The 9,879-nt window shown below is 41.1% G+C and overlaps 1 long non-coding RNA gene across 4 annotated transcripts in view; it reads left to right on the top strand.

Moving 5' to 3' along the window:
• The window catches only part of LOC139019428 (uncharacterized), a 546,272-nt gene extending 542,270 nt beyond the window's left edge, over positions 1-4,002 (top strand). For 2 of the 4 annotated variants that reach the window (XR_011473106.1, XR_011473107.1), the window contains one exon: positions 800-4,002. This is a non-coding gene — a long non-coding RNA (uncharacterized lncRNA). The remainder of the gene's footprint in view (positions 1-799) is intronic. The other 2 variants (XR_011473108.1, XR_011473109.1) reach the window with 2 other exon arrangements.
• The last annotated feature ends 5,877 nt before the right edge of the window (positions 4,003-9,879 follow it).

Consider the following 9,879-nt stretch of genomic DNA (forward strand, 5'->3'; position numbering starts at 1 on the left):
CCCACAATTCTTTTAGAGATATGCTTCTTTCTAGAAATAAGTGTAGGTACTTTGCATGTATTAGTCATCTGTAAGTTGTACTATCTCCTTAATCTTTTCAGAGGTCTTAACAAAGTGTGTGATAACCACTTTATTTGGTCTTTATGGCGACACCCTAAGGTCAACCCATAGATATAGAGAAATGGTTTAATTTTTCAAACTTACAACTTTTAGATTTCTGGGTTCTCTCATTTCTCCTCAATCCTGCTTGCAAACCAGTCAATTTTTGCCAAGTTCATCTATTTCGTGTAGTAACTTATCACATGCAGATAATAGCAGCCAACTCATACTATGAATATTTTCCCTTAAGCTTCTCAGCCCAATGCTAGAAGCACACTTAGTACATTTTTTGCCTTCTGGGTTAATACAGCCAATAGTTTTATTACTATATAATATGGGTTGTCATTGTTCCAACTTCTCATTACATTTTTTTAGAGTTTCTTTCTACTTGCTTTGTGAACCCAAACCAAATGACACATATTCAAAGTTTGTTGACAGAAGAAGTCCATTTCTGGTGTAATTTCTATATTAATTAGCAATTGGCACAATTACAATGAATGCAAAGCTTCACACCCTAGCCCAAATCTCAGGATCTCAAACAAGTGTTTGTTTTCTTGCTAACAGTCCCATGGGTAGGCTGAAATAGCACTCCTTCAGGTCATGGGGGGATTTGGTTCTGATTAGAATGAGTTTTGTTCTAAGATCCTCTTCATTTTTCTTCAAAAAGTGACGACTTACAAAATATTTTTTTCTCTTATAGGGGATATCTGGAGCACGAGGACGTAAACAAGACACACAACCTATTTAAAGTCTCTGTTCTCACACCTAGCCAACATTTTGTAAACCAGTGCAGGTCACATGGATAAGCCTAACATCCATGAGGGGTAAGGATGTGATTATTTGCTACCCATAGTTACTTGTCACGAGGCATGTATAATATAGCAGGGAAGGAATCAAACATCGAGAACAGTTCAACTTATGCACATGAAAACAAGAAAATATCAACTCGTATACATGCTGTGAAGAAAATGCAGAGTAGTGCTTAGAGAATGCCTGAGAAGCTATTAAGCATAGTTTCTTGGAGATGACATTTACCCTGAGGCTGAAGGCCTTCCAGTTGGAACCAAGCAGTGCCAAGGACAAGTGGATTATTTGTCAAATATGGAAAAAACACTTTTGGTGAGTTCTACTGGTTGTCCTGATAACCCGTAAGTAGAGTAGCTAAATTCAACCAGTCTGGAAAGTTTTCTACAAATTGAGTTGCATAATCAATTCTAAATAATTTAGCTTTTCACTGGTTCTTAATGGTGTGTTGGCCTGCTAAGTTGTTTCAATGCGAGCACTAGAAAATACTAACAATTCTTGACTAGAGAGGTACCTGCTGAAATACTGAAGAGATGAAATGGTGGCCTCTGAAACTTCTTGGTTTCTTAATAATTCCAGGTATTTCTTTCCCCCTGGGCTCCTTAGAGCTAAATGGAAATATAAAGGCGTTGGAGCCTTCTTTCCCCCCTTAGTCTCACTCTTGGGAACAACCTCTTATTCTTTTGATCCCTAGAGGGTTTTCTAGATCTAAAATAGCACCAGCTCTGATTGTTGGTGATATCTTTTCTGGCGAAATCTTTGCTGGCGCTACAAATGGAGAAGCAACTCTGAGTATAATCCCCAGAGGGATAGCCTGCACCCTAGGGAAGTTCATGATTAATCAGGCTGTAGAATAAGTTTTGATGGGACTTACTCATGACCACAAACAGTGCAATCACATACAAAGTCAGTGATAAGTACTTCCAAATTTCACTAAATTAGAAACACAAAGATGCTGAATACTGAGATGCCCTAAGTCATGAGGTCTCGATCACTTTCTAGAAATGACCAGTGTTCTTTGCCCTATGTGAAACACTTTGTTAAAAATTGGCTTTTAATTAGCCAGAGTTTCATTTGTCCTCATCATTCTGTAGACTTCAGGAAAACAGAACTATTCTGTTTTTAAACACATGGAGAAAATAAATCAAACCCAGTGACGTGGAAAAGCTGATTTCCTTGGGCCCCAGTAACACCTGAACAGGTGTGCCCTTGCCTTCTATTGAGAATGACCAGCTACACAGGTGAAATATACATCTGTCAATCTGCACTGCAGCATCTTTTAGCAAAACAAAGGGTGCCGTGTCCAGATGAATCTGAATATGCTGGCGGCAGACCTCAGACAAAATGAGGTGGGTTTTCAGGAGAAATCAACGTGACAGCGTTCCCTCACGCACACTTGTTTGTCAGAGGACTTCAAAACAGTGAGCAGAGATCAGCTCAGCACTGCCAGCTGTCTCATGGGCTGCGCCTCTTTGTTTCAGGTGGGACCTGAGGTTATTCACACTGAGGCAGCTCAGCCCCTGCTCAGCTCCCGTGCCACAGGGAGGGCAGGAATCCTGCCAGGAGGAGCACTTGGGTCCTTGCTCCTACCCACCCCTGGTGGACGCAAGCTGCCTGCACTGCCCGCAGAGGTGAGCCTGGTCCCTGCCCAGGAGAATGACGGGTTAAAAACCTATAGGACGGTTCAATCCAAGGCATTGCTTTGCTGTGGCCTGTGCGCCATTGTATGTTGGAACACATGCTGCTAGGAGACAAAGAGGACACACGTTTATTTTCAAGCGTAGGACTTCGGAACCACTTGGGAAGAATATTCTTGATTGAGAACCAAAACATTCCATGATGCTTAACAAACCTGCAAATTGAAAAATCAGCATCGGCCCGTGCAGCCCGGAGGCAAGAGAAGGACCTATATACCCTGAAACATTTTTTTTCTCTCCAAATATTCCTTAAATGATATTTGTGTGCATTTGCAAAATTACTGCTTTCTGAATCAAAGTGGCAAGCTATTTGCCTCTGAGAACATGTGTTGTGCCGTCAGACAATACCGCAGCCCTGGGCCGCCCGCGACATACCCGGCCGCATCGCGTAATGGACAGTCCTGCGAAGGCGCCGCAGCTCAGTCAATGCCTCTGTAATAATATTTTAAAATAAATGATATGCATCATTAAATCACCGAGGATGACTAACTCAATTTTAGAAAACCCACAACTCCAGCAATCATAGTTACTGCTCTGATTTGAATATTTTCCCTTTCACCTGAGCAGCCAGTGGGAGCCAGCCGAGCAGGCAGGCAACCCGGCTGTACTCTCAGAGGGGCAGGAAGGAACCTGTGATTATGTAGTTACAGTAACGTCGGCGAGAAGCCTCCTGTCCGCCTGGGCTTTTTAGGCTTCTCCTTCCTCCCTTCTTGACTTCTTATTTACATATCACAGGCATCCTCTTTGTAAAGTTATTTTAAATAATTTATTAGATTGATCTTTTTAAAATTCTACCCTGGCTAAATGTCATAAGGAAGAAGAAGGAAAAAAAAAAGTCTTCGAAACTTATTTAAAGGTTTCTACTGGAGCAGGCCGGTTACCTGCTTCACTGCTGATATTCTAAAAATACCGCCATGTCCGTACTATTATCCATTCTTCACGTCCAATTGCTCTGTTATGGTAATAGTCAGAAGCACACCATGCAGTAATTACTTACAGCTGACTGGAGAAAAGAATATTCAACTCCCCCACTGTTCCACTAGAAGGTCTTTATGCACTATTAACTCATTCCTGTTTATTAATACTCTACTGGTAATTCAGACTGCTGCCTCTTAGGTTTGTAATAGGAGGACTATTAAACAGCAATTACTGACCATATGGGTTGGCGAATATTTGTTGTTGTTTTTTGGTGGGCTTCTCTTCCCCCCTTCCTTCCAACTTGTTCTTTAAGAAGCCATATTACAACATGGTAAACGTAACATCACATCTGCATGAGATTAACAAGCCTGGCAGTATTTCTCCCTTAGAAAATGTGAATTTATTCCCAGATTATCATTGCTGCCTTAGGAAAAGGAGGTCATGGGAGAAATAAGAAAATGGGGAAGATTGTTCACATGTGGGTAGCCCCCTCCTCTGAAAGATAGTTTGGCTCTTGTGTTCCCTTAGCCACTCAGTAGGCTCTTTCCTCTCACTGCCTTTGAGAGGGCACTCACCCACCCGCTACCACCCTGGACTTCTGAAAAATAAGCAGTCTTATTGAGGAATCCCAATATAATATCAGTTTTTCCATTTCAAGTTTCCTCAAACATGTGGAGATGGTCACTTTAAAACTTAACATTTAAGACCTAACTGGTTTGGCTCAGTGGATAGAGCATTGGCCTGTGGACTCAAGGGTCACAGGTTCAATTCCGATCAAGGGCATGTACCTTGGTTGTGGGCACATACCTAATAGGGAGTGTGCAGGAGGCAGCCGATCAATGTTTCTCTCTCATCAATATTTCTAACTCTCTATCCCTCTCCCTTCCTCTCTGTAAAAAAATCAATAAAAATATTTTTTAAAAAACAAAAAACTTAACATTTAATAAATTTGCCTCCCAAAGAGCAAGTATTTGAAACCTGGGAGATGGTGAAAAACTCCTTTAGGGAGAGAGATGGCATGAGTAATGGGTTCAAGTGAAACAAACAGGTGGTAAATGATAATTATGTTAATAACTAGAGGCCTGGTGCACAAAATTTGTGCACTCGGGGGGTCTCTCAGCCCAGCCTGCGCCCTCTCGCAGTTCAGGAGCCCTCGGGGGATGTCTGACTGCTGCTTAGGCCCTTCCCCACAGGGAGTGGGCCTAAGTTGGCAGTCGGACATCTTTAGCAATGCTGCAGAGGTGGGAGAGGCTCCTGCAATTGCCACTGTGCTTGCCAGCTGTGAGCCTGGCTTCTGGCTGAGCAGCACTCCCCCTGTGGGGGAGCATCTGCCCGCTGGTGGTCAGTGCGTATAATAGCGACCGGTCATTTCGCTGCTCGGTCGATTTGCATATTAGCCTTTTATTATACAGGATAATGTGTGGCTCTCACACAGGTAGGGAGCACTAAGCATGTGGCAAGCATTAGACACTTGTAGAAATGTGCCTTTGAGATAAATATGAACCCAGGAACTGGAAATCCTTTGGAAGATTATTGGTTAAGATCCAGAGCAGGTAAGTCACTTGACCAGCAACCTCCACCAAGGAGGTGGCAGAGGTGGCAGAGGTGGCTGGCTCTCTGACATAACCAGCTTTCACCCCAAAGCAACTGGTACTTGGGGCTTATCTTCTACTTTTTTCCTTTTCCCTTAAGAAATCATTCTCTCTTTGTGTCCAAATCCTTTTAGCCCTTCAACAGACAGGTCAAACCTCTGACAACTCCAGCTTGCCCCAATCTCACCCTTTCCATCCTGCCAAGCAAATTTAGTGTTTACCTTTGGCAGGTGGTTGTAGCTAATTTAGCACTCTTCCTTTGTTACCTGCTGGTGTTGTGTGGAGAAGGTTTTTCTCTCAGATACACTCCTAATCCTTGAAGACAGGAATCCTATTTTTAAACTTTTCTTCTATTTATTCTTGCACCTAGTTTGGTAATGGATGTTCAATTGGTGATAAATAAAGGTTGGAAGAATTCAATGGAAACATATAAGGGAAAAAAAAGGCCATTGGTCCCTAAGTTTTCTTATTCTATGGAGATACAGGGCTACAGTTTTGGGGTTAAGTGTGGAAAAAATAAATAAATAAACAATAACAACAAGATAATAAATCTCAACCCAAAAGCAGAACATGACCAAGCCAATGGATAGCATATAATTGATGTCCAATGAATGAATTGAAATAAAGTTGCTAAATCAGAGCCTCATAAGATCCCAGATCTTTGTCAGGGTGGGTCTAAGCCATAGGGAAAATTGCAAAAAATTTATTTCATTGGTGACTTTCTGATTTGAACTAGAATCCTGGGTAGCTTTATGGCCTAGAAGACCTGTAAGGGAAGGAGTGGCTTCTCCCAGAATTTCTGTGGTGGGAACCTTCACCAATGTACTTGACCCTAGACAGGTCAGGCCTACCTGGTGTGATCAGAAATGCACCGTCAGGCCCAGCCTGCCCTAAATGTCTTATAGATTGAAGGGCTCGGTAGGCACCTTAGAGATGAGCTACTCCAGTGGATTCCCAACATAATTTTGTTTGTTTGTATTACTGTTACTTTAAAACAGAATTTATTTCTATTTTTCTGATTAAGTATTATGCAAGATACTGATGCAGATTAAACTAGAACAGTTCTGGTTGAAGTCAGGTTGGGAGGTGTGGACGTCCAGCCTGATATCTCCACTGATAAAGCCACAGAGGCCCCTCTCAGAGACCCCCCGTGTTCCTTGGATGGAAAGCATTTTTTTATTCTAACCCCCTTTTGATACAAATGTGTAGACTGACTGCATAATCTCAAATCCACATGGTTAGCTAATAGCAGAAATGTTCCTGGAATCCAATTTCTTGGTTAACTAGCCAAGTTTATTTGTTTGTTTTGTTTTCTGTACTACCTACCTGAGCTAGTGGATTAAGTCCTTGTCACCAACAGGCCACTTTACTGGGTACATATGTAACACTGGAGGACAGGCCATTGGTCCTCTCTTAACACAAAGCAGAGACAAGTTTAAAGTCAGATGAGTCAAGGGAGTGAGCAAAAGCTCTGGACTAAGGAGGGATGGCTACTTGAGGATCCTAATGACAAAGCAAATGTGGGATGGGGCTGGTTCATTTCACCCTGGCCACTCCCATACTTTCATGGCTGAAGTCTCAGCACTGGCTTCAGCTCAACTTGGTTGTCCCCTACTTACCTGATCCCATATTTACACCAATGTTAATCCTGCCTGAGCAGATCTTCCACAGAACTTTTTATGATGCTGGAAATTACACTTCTCCTAATCACAGCATAATACAGATTATACTATAATCTTTTATGGCACTTAAAATAATATGCCGGGGGGGGGGGGGGGAGTCCACATTGAAGATTATTCTTTTATTTTTTCACTAACAGAGGCAACAGGATGTAGAAAAAATATGGGATCTGTGTCAAGGGATCTGCATTCTAGACCACATCTTTTCACCAATTAGCTGTGTGTCTTGAGGACATATTATTTAACCTCTCTGTACCCCCATATCCTCATCCGTAAAATCATGCCCTCTGGCTTAGATTTGCTTCTGAAATACATTTGGCTTTACTGGGCCATCACAAAAACTTAATGCTCTCTATATAGTAACTCTGAGTTAATTTTATTAAAATAAAGCAAATGATTATAAGTCATATTATGAATAAAATGCTCATATATGCCAAGAATTTTAAATTAGGCTTCCTGACAAAAACATTTATTTCTGATATCAGTGAAAACAGGAGATGAGTCAGTAAAGATGATACTAAGCCTTGTAAATATCATCCAACTGTGACTGGAACTGGGGAACTTTCCCCTTGGGTGAGAACATCTGGGCAGTCTGTTGGCTTCATTTCAGGCATTCGATTATTCAATACATACTTGCTTTGTTCCTTCCATATCTCATTATTCAATTAATAAACACATCTTAAGTTGCTACCAATGATTCATTCAATAAATGTTATTCAATGTATTTTTAAGGAGGAACCTGCTACATATATAACAATGCGTTGATGGTTGATAATAATATCAATAAGAAGATAAGTCCCTGACTGTAAAGAAGTAGTAATCTCATTCAGGAAGGGAAATGTATATGGTAAAAAGATAAATAACTTTATATGACAGTGAATGCTTCGGGTCCAAGAGAAGCATCAAGGGGGAGTAATTATATATGGTCTAAGATGGGCAGGAAGCGTTCAGGAATGGCTTCAGTTGCTTCTTGACACATGATAGATAATATCAGGGCAGGTGACGAGGATGAGAGAGGCCGCTTTAGGTGGGGGAACAGTATGTGCACAAGCAGTCAATTGGATGCAATTAAGAAATGTGTGAGTTTTTATTGGTGAAATCACAGAGAACGCTAAAGGACCAACACAGAAAGAAAAATGAGACTGCAGAAAAGCCACTGGAAGAGCAAGTGAGAACAAAAGAGAGGTTGTCAAACATCAGAAAACATGATGGAAGCAGCAGAGCTTGGAGGACCCATGACAAAGGAAGAGACCAGACCCACGCTTCATTTTCTCTTGCCCTGGAGACTGTGGACCTGAAGGTAGTAGAGGGTGCAAAGGAAATATCTGGGGGGAGGATACTAGAGAAAGAGAAGAGTAAAAAAAACCAACAAAAAAAACCCAAACAAAACAGGGAGAAGACAGAGGGAGAGAATCAGATAAGACAGAGACCCAATACCACGTAGAACCACCCTGTTTCTGAGTTTTTCTCCCTTCTACTCTTGAGTTTCGTCCTCCTCCCAAAATGCAGGGAATTGTCTTCATTTTTGAGGGCATCCCATTTCTGATGATGCTGAAACATTTTATAGGCAGGAAAAGTGACATAGAGAGGTTATATAACTTACTCAAAGTCACACAGCTTTTCATGGACAAAGTAGGTAAAAATGAAAATGTGCAAGCTTGACTAGCTTTTTATTTTCCTTCCTCCTTTTTTAAATATATTTTTATTGATTTCGGAGAGGGAGAGAGAGATAGAAACATCAATGATGAGAGACAATCATTGATCAGCTGCCTCCTACACAGTCCCTACTGGGGACTGACTGAGCCCACAACCCCGGGCATGTGCCCTGACTGGGAATCAAACTGTGACTTCCTGGTTCGTAGATCAATGCTCAACCCCTGAGCCACACTGGCGGGCTTCTTTCTTTGTTTTTAAATTTTTCCTTTTCTCCCCTGCCTCCCTCTCTCCAGAGGACTTATTATGTGCCAGGCAGCATATCAGCACTGCACATACCATACTGAACAAATTAAACATACTGAACAAATTAAACAAATTGAACATACTGCTTTCATGAATCACCAGCCTAGTAGGGAAATGGACATCAAACATGTGTATCCACAAACTCATAATTTAAATTGTGGTCAGTACCATGAGTTTTATGAGAAAGTATTAAGGAGTACCTAATTTAGATTATGCAATCAAGAAAGAACTTTCTAAGAAAGACACATTTGTGCTAAGAATTCAGACACAGGGATAAGAGGAATCCAGATAAAGATTTGACATATTCATGGAGCCCAAAAATATTCATATGACTGAAATATTTTTAAAGAGGGAAATGGAACAAGATATGGCTGGAGAATGAAGAACCACAGTCTAAATGGCTTTATCAGCAAAGTTAAGAAATTTTTATTTTATTCTAAGCTTAATAGAATACAAAATATAAGCAGTGAAATGACACAATCTGTCTACATTAAAAAAATAATCTGGATACTGTGGAAAATGTGTTGAAATGAGGAAGGATGGAAAAGAAGAGGCCAATTGGAAGCCAGGACTGGGGATGGATGATGTAGGTTTGGAGCAGGGTCTGAAAGTGGGAATGGAAAGAACTGGAAGAATCAAATCACATTTTGGAGAAAGCTGAACAATTATTAAATTTGAAGTGTTATGAACTTTGAAATTTCCAATTTCAAACATGAATAACTGGTTAAATATTGTTCTACATGTTGATGGAGAAATCTGGGAAAAGAACCGATTTCAGCAGGAAGATTTGGTGTTTCCTGTAAGAAGATTTTTTTGCATCTTGTGGTTTTGTGACCATACCAGAGACAATAAGGAAGAAAACATTTACCAGAATCGGTTGTAGTTCACATGTCCATGACTTGCCCCACAATTCTACCTGTGATCTCGTTGTTTAAGACCTTCTGAAATGTTACATTCTCTAATAAGTTTTCCTCAATATCTCCCCTAATTGTGGCCCTGGTGATGTGTCCCTAATGCTTTTCTGTATGTGCCTCCATGATGCAGCAAGTTGTCTTATAGTCACTCAAGTATGTGTCTGACTGCCCACCAGCCTTGAGGACAGGCACATGCAGGCAGCTCCACTGCTTAGCA

Source organism: Myotis yumanensis, unplaced genomic scaffold, assembly GCF_028538775.1.
Source record: "Myotis yumanensis isolate MYYU_CA2020_CCGP unplaced genomic scaffold, mMyoYum1.0.hap1 SCAF_11, whole genome shotgun sequence".
Classification (NCBI taxonomy): Eukaryota; Metazoa; Chordata; class Mammalia; order Chiroptera; family Vespertilionidae; genus Myotis; species Myotis yumanensis.